Consider the following 12394-nt stretch of genomic DNA (forward strand, 5'->3'; position numbering starts at 1 on the left):
TTCCTTGTGACCTGAATCACTTATTTTATTCCTCGTCATTATTATTTCTCTTTCTTCAGGCATCCTCTCTCCCAACGGCCCCGACCAACCCCTCTCTGTCTGGGGCAGCACCAGTCGGCAGGAATGACCTTCAGGCTGTCCAGCAATTTAATATTCAGCTCCAGGTTTTGTGCTGAACTGCTGGATGCCTTTCCTAGACCCCCACAGCCCATTATTATCTGCCTGGGATTGAGTGGGGATCACTGCCTCTTATCCCTTGGATCTTCGTAGCCCCCTTCACCCCCGACCCACAGAGATGCAACAGCCAACCTCTTGTCATGTTCTGTGAAATATGGATGGTGTGAGCCAAAGGTATACAAGTCAGGGACCCTCTGCAGCCCACCTCTAGTTTGTGGCAGCATTTAAATTCCTTGAACTTGCTTTAATGTTCATATTTTAATATTCATGATATTACTGTTGTGTCCAAGCGTTTAGTTTGGCTACTGAGTCATCTCCCTTCATAACAACGTCATCCTGACATGTAGTTAACGGGGAGTTATTGTTTGTCAGTTCGTATGTGTTGGCTGAGGGCTCGTACGGATCTGTTTTACAACCTGAGTTATTTAATTTGTATATTTATGGCTGGTATGACAACGTTTCACACACCATTGCTCAGATATGTGGACGGGCTCCCCAAACATGACTTTACAATAATCTTTATGGGGAATAAAAGCAATCAGACAGCTTTAAATCAAGTCCACTTCTAACCAGTGATTTGTGATTTAAAGTCCGCTTTCTGAAGATTATGTTTATTTTTCTTTACCATTTAGTTTGTGTTTGTGTGTTGGGGGGGTGCCGACCTGAGGCTATGATCATGTGACCCGGGGATGATTTCATCTTTTCACACTGAAGACAAAGCCAGATGTTTGACGGGGGTATATGTGCATACAGTGTGTATAGAACTGCTTCGCTGCTTGTTCATATGTCTGATGAAGGTGAAACGGACCTGAACTTCTCAAAGGATAAATACTCCACCAGCGAGTGGTGGTGTCTGGGAGTTTTCTCGCTTTCATCTAACACACCTGTCACACGCGAACGTCACTGATGTCCACCGGTGACAGCGTACACGCTCATTACATTTGTAGTAAAGAACATTGGAGTAAAGATCCCGCAGAATGACCGCCTCGGCTGCTCTCATTGTGACATCTGTAACTGCCTTCACCATTACTGCGTGAGTCACGTCCCCGCAGAAACAATTAATATGAAGATGTGAGCTCACGCTGCGATGGGGTGCACATCCGCCTCCGGCTGCGGTTGCTCTCTGATGTGTCTCGTGAATTCAGTCTCATGTCAGTGGAATCCCATAATTTCTTCCAGCTTCCTTTAACATATAGAATCCCCCTTTGCAGCCAAGCATTTACATTGGTGTGTGTGTGTGTGTGTGGGGGGGGTAACTAACGGGACCTTTTAATTTGTTCTCTTGCTTTCTGTCTACGGAGACCATCGCACATTCGTTACCTCTTAAACACTCGGTCACGTTTACTTCTTCTTCTTCTTCTTCATTATTATTCTCTCGTAGATGTCGACTTGCATTTATTGAACTCCTCATTCATCAATAACGACTCCCTCTGTCGACATCTGTTAAGACTTTACCTCCCGGTGTTTCGGTCTGAGTTCAGTGGAGCGCTTGACTTAACCGCATTCAAATCCCAATGCAAGTGTATAAAGATCACAGGCTGCACGAATCAGACGGGGCTGGAGGAAGGTGATTATTAATGCATATCTGACTAGACGGGGATTTGCATACAGGTGAACACGCACACACCCATCGGCACATGAACACCTGTAAGTACCAATGTGCATATTTACACACACTGACGAATGCTTCTTATCTGTAATTATCTGTCCAAATTCAAACAGCCTTGTACACCAGTAGGAGGGCTTATATCCAGTTTGTCTCTTCTCTTCATGCCACCTTCACGTCATATCATTTGAACCGTAATTACAAGTGGCCGAGTGAGAAAACCCGTTCACCCCAGCCACGACTTGTAATTCCCAGATGTGTGTTTTTTTTCCCTCCCATTCTGCCAGCACTGAATGAACGCATCATAAAAGCAGAGCTAATCAGTTTTTTTGGCCGGAAGACAAAATTCCACAACCCACCACAACCAGTAAGACCAGCTAATGACCAGCTAAGTTCTGAAGCTGGTTCTAACTGGATTTTACAGCTGTGGAGATCGATTGTGTTCCGACTCTTAATGACGGAGCATCTGAGAGAGAGAGACACGCAAAACAAAGTCTGAAGTTTACAGCACATGTGCTAAAGGTTGAAACAGCACTGTGCTTCAGGTTTGGTTGAGTCATGTTGTCGCCTCGCAGCTCCACATGTTTTTAGATGTAAAGGATGAAGGCATTTAAAACTGCAAAGTTGGCAGAGAAGTCAATTTATTCCAATTTAATCGCTACGATTAGTGGATTCGTTCATGCAGTGGTAGAGTTGCATGAACTTTGGTGACCTTTGACCTGCAAATTCACACCGTTGGGTTAAATCACTGTTAGCGAGCCCATTAGCTTTATTTCTTTCCTCTTTTATTTTCGTATTTAGCATTTCCTGCTTCAGTAAGTTTTCTCTTGTGTGTCTTCAGTGGTGAATAAAATGTGAGAGTGGAGAACAACAGAAAACCCAGACGAGGTTGAAACCTTGTGAATCCAGGTCTTGCTGTATAGCTTTGTTCATGTTCATGTAGTGTGGGACAGAGTGGTGGAGGCCATCAAAAGCCCAGCAGCATTAATGCCTCAGGAATTTGATGAGGCTGAAGTTTTAGCTTCAGCTGAAACATCATCCTAATAAAAGAGAAAAGCAAATAAGATAAGACTTTATTAAATAGAGCCAGAGTCTGCTTCCAGTAATCAGCACCTCACTCCAGCCCTCGAGGTGTGTTGCTTCTCTGCTATGTTTTAGCTGCAGACACGGAGCAATGTGTCAGTTTGGTGACCTGATGAACGGCGACACGATGTTCACCCACGTTTTAGCTCTGTTGTACCGGATGAAGATCTAAGTGTGCTTGTGATCTGACCTTCATGGTGGACATTAACAAGAACCCCTCAGAGCTGGACCTCGAGCTCCAGCAGCTTCTCAGCTCTCTGCTTTCAAATGAGAAGTCACGCAAAGCGAAATTAAAGCTAAAGAGGAAACACTGAGCTGCTCTGACGCCTGAAGCTGCTGCTGAGGGCGAAAACGCCTTCAGGCGTTCGGTGAGAGGATTCAGGACATGAAGAGTCAACAGAACGAACTGAACATATTTGCTTTAATGAGGAACCAGCTGATGTGCAGAAAAAAGAAAAAGAAAACAGACTTTAAAATTGCAATTTGTGGTTATTTTGTTTCTCATATTTTGTAATTAATTTGCTGTTTAATTGTAACACAAACAGAACTGAGCCCCGTCCGTTATTTGAAACGCTTCGCCCTCTGTCCTCTCATTCCAACAAGGATGTAGATTAATGTATTATTCTGATGGTATAATTGTGTTTACAGTTGAAGAACAAGTGCTGGTTATATTTGTCATTTATTTTTGATGAGGCTCTGTTTCATTTTCAGTTTTCTCATTATGTCGGGCTATGAGAGCCCGCAGGACACTTCTGTTCTTTCAGTGTCTCGCACTTGTTTTAGTAAAACAATGAGACTGTGAGAGAAAGCAAGAGAGTGAGGAAACAGGCGAAGAGAAAGAAGCTTCCAGTAAAGATTTTAAACATGAGATGAGAGTTTTATCATGGCAGCGATGACCTCCAGGCCGTGACATCGGTCACTCTGGAAAACAATGCAAGCAGCTAATTAAACACCTACGAAGTAAACCCGCTCGGCGGTTCCATTCATCTGGGCCAGACATCCATCATCGCACTCTGGTCTGCCACATGCTGTCTTTGACATGTGACAACTCAGCTCGCTGCTGTCACTTCAAAAGTTACGGCTGAGTGGTTTATGCTTCAGACTGTGTGTGTGTGTGTGTGTGGAAATCGAACTCGCGTTTTTAGCCAAACACCCAGAAAAAAAAAAGATGAAATCCAAAATTATTCCCCAAACTCTGCGATTAACTTCTACTGAGGTTGCCTTTAAGATCTCGGTTCGGGTTAATTTGTGGTGGTAACTGCAGGTTTAACACTACAGCTCCCAGAATCCTCGTGGCTTCAGCGTCCCGACACTTTAATAACACAGATTAAACCATCTGTTAAACTCATTTACCATTTATGACAGTTTTACACTCATTTACAGATGTCAAAAATTCAACGTTGTTAAAACATGTTGCTGTAGCTTGTTACACGTCATTTAAACCTGTCCTGTATTTATATCTCTATTCTTAACGTTTTAAGATAGATAGATAGATATACTTTATTTATCCCAAGCTGGGAAATTGCAGTGCAGCAGCAGCATTACACACAGTGAAATAAGTGAAAAATAAGTAAAATAAGACTATAAAGAGCAAACTATACATAATAAAATATCAAAATAGCGAGCAGTAAAAAAATTATACACATAATAATAAAATAGCGAAATAGCAAACAGTAGTAATAAAAAGTATTGCACAAAAAAGAATATCAAATGGCAGTGTGTAAAAAATAAAGTGTACAAATATCCTTAATATCCTTTATCTATTCTTTCACCTTACATTTCAGTATTTTTATGCCACTTTTCTGTATTTTTTTTTTTTTTACTCGCCCATTTATAGCAGCAAACGTCTAAGAGATGTTTCTTTTTTGTAAGAAAACTCAAACACAGCTGGTTAAAACCCCTGAAAAGCTCTGTATCCTTCACATCACTTTCATTCCAGGTGCAGATTTAACATCGGGCCCCTTTATTCCCACTTGACCGATGAATTAAAGGATCAGCGCTATCATATTTGTCAGGAACGCATTTGTAAGCTAAAATTCCGCAGCCATCGGGGAGGAAATACAAAACTATCAAAAGAAAAAGAAAAAAAAAAATCCTGCAGACACAGAAAACCACAACCACAGACGTCCATGCTTCCAGAGCCAGTCCTCTCCTGATCGAGCAGCCATGCTTTAGAGAAGTGGATATTGCCTTATTAAGAGTAAGTGCAGGAACACTTTGGCTTCAATACTTTTCCAATCCGGTCTGCTGTTTTTGGCACCAAGGCTCTGGGTGTGCGTGTGTTTCACATAATCATCTCTGGAGTCCCACAAATCACTCGTACTTAAGGGCGCGTTTCTCAGGTTTCTGGAGTTTCATTTCTCTTGTTTGGAATGTGGCCCCCCACTCGTTTGCCTCCTCTGACGCATCACCTGTTCTCCATCTCTCTCTTCTGTGTTGTGTTGTGGAATATTTCCCCACCTGGAACTCTTTCCACCTCCGTCTGCCTTTGAATGTGATGAGGTGTGTTGTTTCTGCTTGTTTCGTATCCTGACGTTTGTGTTGTGCAGACTGCCGGAAAGTTTCTCCTTTCATTTCTGTTACCTCTCGTTCTGCGTCCCTCTCTTTTCTTCCCTCTTCTGTCTCTCCCCTGAGTTTTTATCCTCTGCTAACAAGTCAGAATATTATATCTTATTACTTGTAAAGAGCTGAACCGTGTTAAGAGAAGGCGATGTGTTGGGATCTTAACAGAACAGTGAGGCCTGGCTGGTCTGTCCATTATTCAGAACACACCTAACAAATTAACCCGCACCTCATTTGTTTAATTTGTACACAAACAGGGTAAAAATGATCATGTGTAGTGTCAGGAGGTCTTTCTTGACAGCAGTTACAGTCACCCAGTGCTCCTCCACCTATAACATACCTCTCCAGGTCTGGTCATTCGGTTCTGGTGTTGGTTTTAGTCTGTGGATCTATTATTAGAACTTTCCCTGAGATCATGCATGTTGGAGTCCCTCTGGTTGAGCCTGCCTTTTTAGAGTTTATTTATAGTTTTTGTAGTTGGTGTAAAAAAAATAAATCTATTTTATCCCCCACAAAAATATATATATATATATCAATGCATGTATTTTTGGTTTTGAGGGCACAGAGCAAATGACACCATTTTTAATGTAGTATAAGTTCTTTGAATGCAAATTTGTTTGATAGGTGGTCTGAATCACCTGCAGGGGCCTGTCCTCCACCGTCGGAGGGCCCCACCTCAACCCACCCCCTGGACCCCAGTGCAACCACACCGCCTGCACTGTCTATATTTACGCCCCTGCATCCACAGTAGTTCAGCTGTGCTCCCAGGTCAGACAGACCTGCAGTGAGAGACGTTTTAGGCCGTTGACGCAGATCTTCTCTCGTTCTGTGGCTCCAAAATGAAAAGTGTCAAAAATACATAACCACGTCAGTGAAGTGCTTCAGCTTCTGAATTTTGAGGCTAAGTGCTTCATTTTCTGCTCTGGAGTGTGTTTTTAGGAGGCATTCAAAACGGGCAAAGAGCACACATGAATACATCTTCTCCGGCTGACGTGCTGCTCTCAGGACGTGACAGGTCTATAACGTGCTAAAACCTTAAACGGGCGTCGTTTATTTATAAAGCGTGGATAATGTCATCTGTAGGCGGCTGGCCGTGGTGATTTCTCCTTCTGTGCCTCTGTTTCTCTGTCTGGCTCTTCAGACCCGGAGACAGCCCCGAGTCCCTTGGCGGGGAGGCATGAGGGCCTTCATCAGTCATGGGTCGTTAGTTTGATCTTCCTCACCGTAATGAGGTCAGTGTCACCTCGGCCTTTCATAATTCTCTAATTACTCTATGTCTGGGGTGGACTCTCATTAGAATGAAGCAGGGAGAGGAAGGTGTTTTTCACAGACTGAAGAATGCTTCCACTGGGATTAGGGACTGTGATATTTACTTACCTGTTACCGTGGCGATATGCTGCACTGACACAACCGTTAAAGCAGCGCGCCGCTGATTTTAGATGTCAGAATCAATTTGCTCATCACGAAGAGTCGTCCTCAGCCTGTGAAGGCGCCTGTGAAATGTGGCTCTGGGAGAACTTTGTCCCCCGTGAGGTCATGCTGATGTCATCTGGGCTTGACCTTGGACACGAAGTCCACACTAACACACTGAAGAGTTTGAGGTTGTATTTTTTAAGTGTCCCTTTTAGCTTTGGAAGCTTTTAGTCCCAAAGTACAGGCAAGAATAAGGGTTTGAATTGTGTTTGTTTGTAGCCAGGTATTAAGGTGGTGTGTGTGTGTGTGTGTGTGTGTGTGTGTTCGTTCAGCCTGGAGCTCCAGACTAATAAGAATCAGGAGACTGTGTCAGAAGACAAACAGGATTATTTGTGTCTAGCTGTCTCTCACATTCAATAACTCCATACATCCATGTATGATAGTTAGGCGGTCGTCATGGCGCCACGGCCCGGGGTCTCACTTTCACTTCATCATTGTTTTCCGGATCAATTTAGCTGAATTTCACTGCTGTATTGCCATCACTGGCAGTTTTGCATTGTATTGATTCCAGGTGTCTTCTGTGAATGTGATGATTGAATTTCTGGGAAATGACTGAGTGAGAAGTTTGTGATTGTTACAATAATCTGACTTTCCAAATATTTTTATTGAAAACAAGTAAAATACTTTCAATCACAAAATTACAATTTACCTTCTTTTGTTTTGTTTTGTATCTAAATATATACATATATGCACACATACGCGCACAAATTTACACATATGTACACACACACACATATACACACAATAAAGGGAGAATTTTGAAGATGTTTGCTGAGAGAAACTACAGGAAGATGCTGTGCGATTGACCAATCAGAGCTGAGTATTTAACCCTATAATGAAATAATGGACAGAAAATTCTTTTTTTTATTATTTGAAGATTTCATTTGGCCCTTTAACAATAAAAAAAAAAATAAAAAAAATTAGCAAATATGATTTTTTGTTTGTATCGTTTTGAGCAAAGTTTTTACCATATGGTAATGCAAAATGTTTCAGAAATGCATGTATCAAATATGATACCCACGGCATTATAGGGTAAAGAGAGGCATGTTCTAAACAAAGGTAGCGAAGGTAAACAAACACGTTAACATCTTCACTGCTTCAAATTGAAGATATGAGCTTAGATTGTACAACAGTTGCTTTGCAAACCAAGAAATGGCGTGTTGCTAACTGTCGCATAATATTACCAGTGACAGTAAATAATGAGGAACACCTTTGATTTGCTTCCTCCTCCTTAGTATGATGGAGACAATACAGCCTGCACATACACCTAAATACAAGGACCTGTGCAGACAACCCCATAAGAAGAAGAAGCCTAAAAGCATCCACTGACTGACAAGACGTCACACTGTGAAACACATCCACCCACCCAGTCAACCAGAAAACGCTAATGTTAGAAACATCCACCGCTTCACCTCCTTCAAAGGCAGTTTGTGCAGGAGACGATCAGGTAGCCGTGTGTCGTGTCTATACATCAGAAAAACACGCGAGGAAAGGAAAATTCTTATGCTGCGACGACAACACACATTGGCGAGCGTACATCCAGGACATTTATCATGTTCAATTACACAGCTACCCTCAGCTGGGACTTCAGGGGGAGTCTGTGCCAGGATTTCAAACCACACACCTCCCGTTCAACCTCACTGTACAGCTGGACGTTTTCCTGGAAACGACACATCCCAGCCCCCCCTTTCCTCACTCCTCGCTTCTCTTTGTGTGTAGTCATGCTGGATTTCCAGACAAACACACACACGGCGCACAAAACTCTCTCACCTACCGCTTTAATCTGAAACACATTGTTGAGGTATGAAGAGAGAGTGGAAACGCAGGGGAACTTTGCGAAAGGTGCGACATGCAGCCGGATGCTCGGATAAGCCACCATTTCCCGTCTACTTCTACAAAACACGTCGAATCTTCCATTATTAGATGGCTGGAAGACGTTATCTGTGCCGTGCAGCGCCTTTTTAAGTCCCGGAGTCAACCGTCTCAGATGACATGTTCATCCTGCTCTTCCTCTTGGTCTCCACCTCATCCATGTAGACTCAAAGAAAACACCTGTGGTATTTTAATGGGGTCGAGGATAGAATTATATGAGACGTCAATCACAGCTTTGTGCCGAGGAACACATTCGTCAGCAGTTGAAGTTCAACCAACCTTGAGGTGAATTTGTCATTTGAGGCATCTTGGAATGTTTTTAATGGTTTGTTGCCAGGTTGCCTGGAAAAATCCAGGAAGTCCAGTCCTGGTTTTTTTCTTTTGCTTCCCATTTTTATAAATGGACAAAGGAGCAGGAGGACGAGGACGTGTGTTTACGTGAATGCAGGCCTGCCGTAAAACCACAGTCTGGCATATCAAATCCACTTGGGAAGGAAAATCGCCTTAAAATGACAATTTAAGGACAAACCAAGACTTAGTAAATCCACTGTACAGACAGCCTCTCTTGTTTGGGTTGGTTATTCATCTTTGAAATCATATGGCAGCTGATTTTGATTGGGCAATTACAGCTTTAACAATACGCGCCACAATTACAGAGCAATATGCAAGAGTCCTAATCGTTTAGCTTCATTTAATCCGACAAGCTGGCAACAATGGAGAAAACTTACTCAACGTCTCTATTAGGGAGTACTTTAAGTGTCTCAAGTTGGTTTCCCTCCCCAGTGCTCTATCTCTAGCAGTCAGGTGGGAACAGAACAATAGCTTTCTTGATTGAGGACCTAAACCCAAAATGGGTGGATTGGCCGAGGAGGAAAGAGGTAATGAGGTTTTAATCATGACGTTTTGGACAAATCCCAAAGGGGAGGGACGTGTGCTGCTGGTTCGGGTGCCTGGCCTGTCCACTCCTCAAGTGAAGAATCTCTGGTTTGATCTCTGTATCCACTTGAGTCATGCTGGGCCAGGGCTCCCTTGGGAAGGGGGTTTTGTGACCTCAACGCGACTACGGTTAAATAAAGTTTTAATAGTTATAATAACAGCGGAGTGTCCGTCTGTGGGGGAGCAGACCATAAGATTATCCAGTAGTTGTCATGTTTAAGTGTCCTTATGCTGAGAACAGACTGTAAGATAATTAAAACTGACAAAGATTAAACAGCCCACACACGCTGACTGCTTCCACCGCAGATTGTTGGTCTAGACAATCAGAGAGGAGTATACACTGAGCGACATACTGGACAGATAAATCCTGAAATCCCTCAACAATACGAACTCTCATATGTTCCATCCGTTCATCTAAAGTTCGACACTTTCGGTTCTCCTTCTGGAGGAACTTGTTCCCAGTGTGCAGCTGTCTGCTGCTGACGATGCGTTCACTGACATGTCAGGACTGTACGGTGGAGGGGTTAAAAAGCTCCTGAGAGCTGGCTAATCAAGCAAAGGCAAAGAAAACTCAGCTTGTGGTTTAGACAGTTGTTGCATTTGTGGTGGTCTTCCTGCTGTCAGTAAGATATCAATACTGATAAGCATTTGGTGTTGGCCTCACCAAACATTTCAATCTGCTTAAAAAGACTGAACTGAGCTAGTTCTCGCTAAGTTTTACAGTTGAACATTCTTAATGAAAATGACTGTAGTGACTTGATTAGAAAGTGAGCCACTCCTGCTTCAAATCTAGTTTTTGCTGACCTCCTGTGGTTTGACACTTTGCTGCAGTGACGTAGAAACGTACTCTGCGGCTGCAGGTGCAACAAAGCATGCTTTGACCACGCCCAGGTATGAATAACAGTTATGATTGATGTGGTCAGAGGTGGAAAGACTTGTCAGCTACACGCTGCCTCTCAGCCTGGTGTCAAGCTGCTCTGTAAATATCACACACTGTATGATTTGATCTCCAGCCTGTCACCAGCATCTGGCCCAGACTGGAGCGGGCTAAACTCTGCCACAGTAGGTCCAGACACATGTTCAGCTTGGTCTCGCTAGTCTTGATGCACAAATCAGAACAATAATCAGTCCTATAAACGGTCAGGATGTGTGTTCCCATCTTATGTAAATGCACCTCTCACCTGCACTCATTTTACGTCACCTGAACATCAGCTAAATACCCAAAGTCTGTCAGTCTCAGGCTGGAGGCTTAGAACGGGGCTCAAGTTCAAACCAGAGGAGGGGAAATGATCAGAGGTCACTCAGAAAACGCTGGCTTGTTTGTGAACCCAGCCTGTTCAATCATCAGCAATTTGCCACACATGGTAATTCAGTTGAGTGAAGGCTTTGCTGGAGTCGCAGCTGTTTGAAGGGGATGTGTTTGCTTCTCATGTTCTCTCAGTTTCCGTATTTTCCACAATCTGACCCCATTTATCTCCAGTTCTTTACTCTCCATTCTGTTTTCTCACGTTGCCTCGCTCTGCCAGCGACGTTAAACACACTATCTGGTTTTCTCTCCCTCTTTATCCTGTTGAATAAAGTACAACTCCTCTGCGACATCAGGTATGCATTTTTGTTCCGTCCTCCTCGTGGCTGCAAACCCCGCCGGGTGCTTTTCGGACGCAGAGCATTTTTCCTGCATTAGTTTGTTAACTTGCACAGATTTTGCTTATTTGGTCATTTTTACTTGGTTTTACATCAGTCTGCACAGGATTAAAAAAAAAAAAAAAAAAACAGAAAGTGAGCAGAGAAAAGAGGCGAGGAAGAAGGAGGGATAGAAGAATTTTATCAGTCTGCACAGGGTGTTTTTATTATGAAAATTTCTGGGATTCACAACACCGCTTTGGTATCTGCTTTCCTGTCTTGCTCGATCTGATCTGCGCAGATTAACATATCGTCCATCAAAAATAGACTCTGCAGAGCGGAGGAAGGTGTGACGCTACAGAACTGCAGGCATTGTCTAGAATGGCAGCGGTCAGCTCCATCATACTTGTCACAGATTGAAGGTGGACGTTATGTGTCCGGTTGAATTTAAGGGTTAAAATGAGGTGTTGTATTGTAGCAGCAGAGTGTTAATAATAATCTGTGGGAACTAGTGGGCTAATAACAGCATAACAACAAGTTAAAAATGTTTATCTTTAAAAAAACACATCTCACACCCCCCGCTCAAAGATAACACTTCACTGATCCTATGTGGGGAAAATAATTTGCTACAAAAGCAAGAATAAAATGGAGAGGTTGGAACAAAAAATAACAAATAGACAAGAAAAAAGATGGTTATGTACATTATATACAAATGAATGAATAATAAAATACAGTGTTTTGGGTTATTGCACAGTAAAAATATATGATAATCTTGCACAGATATAATGGATATTAGCACATGTTGAAATAAATAACTGAGTCGTGCAGGTAGGTTTGTGATGTGAAACAACATGTCAGCTGTTGGAAGGAAGGACCTGCAGCAGCGTTCCTGCTGACGCTGACTGGCTGGACGTAGTAGAGCCTCACGTTTCATCATGTTAAACTTTGCAAAGTGATCACGGCAGCACCAGTTCAAGACCTGCTACGAATGTGTCTGAATACGGAGTGAACACACGATGCATTTTAAGAGGCTATACGGATTTCCATTAAACTGCATTCTAC

Source organism: Chelmon rostratus, chromosome 13 (assembly GCF_017976325.1).
Source record: "Chelmon rostratus isolate fCheRos1 chromosome 13, fCheRos1.pri, whole genome shotgun sequence".
NCBI classification, from domain to species: Eukaryota; Metazoa; Chordata; class Actinopteri; order Chaetodontiformes; family Chaetodontidae; genus Chelmon; species Chelmon rostratus.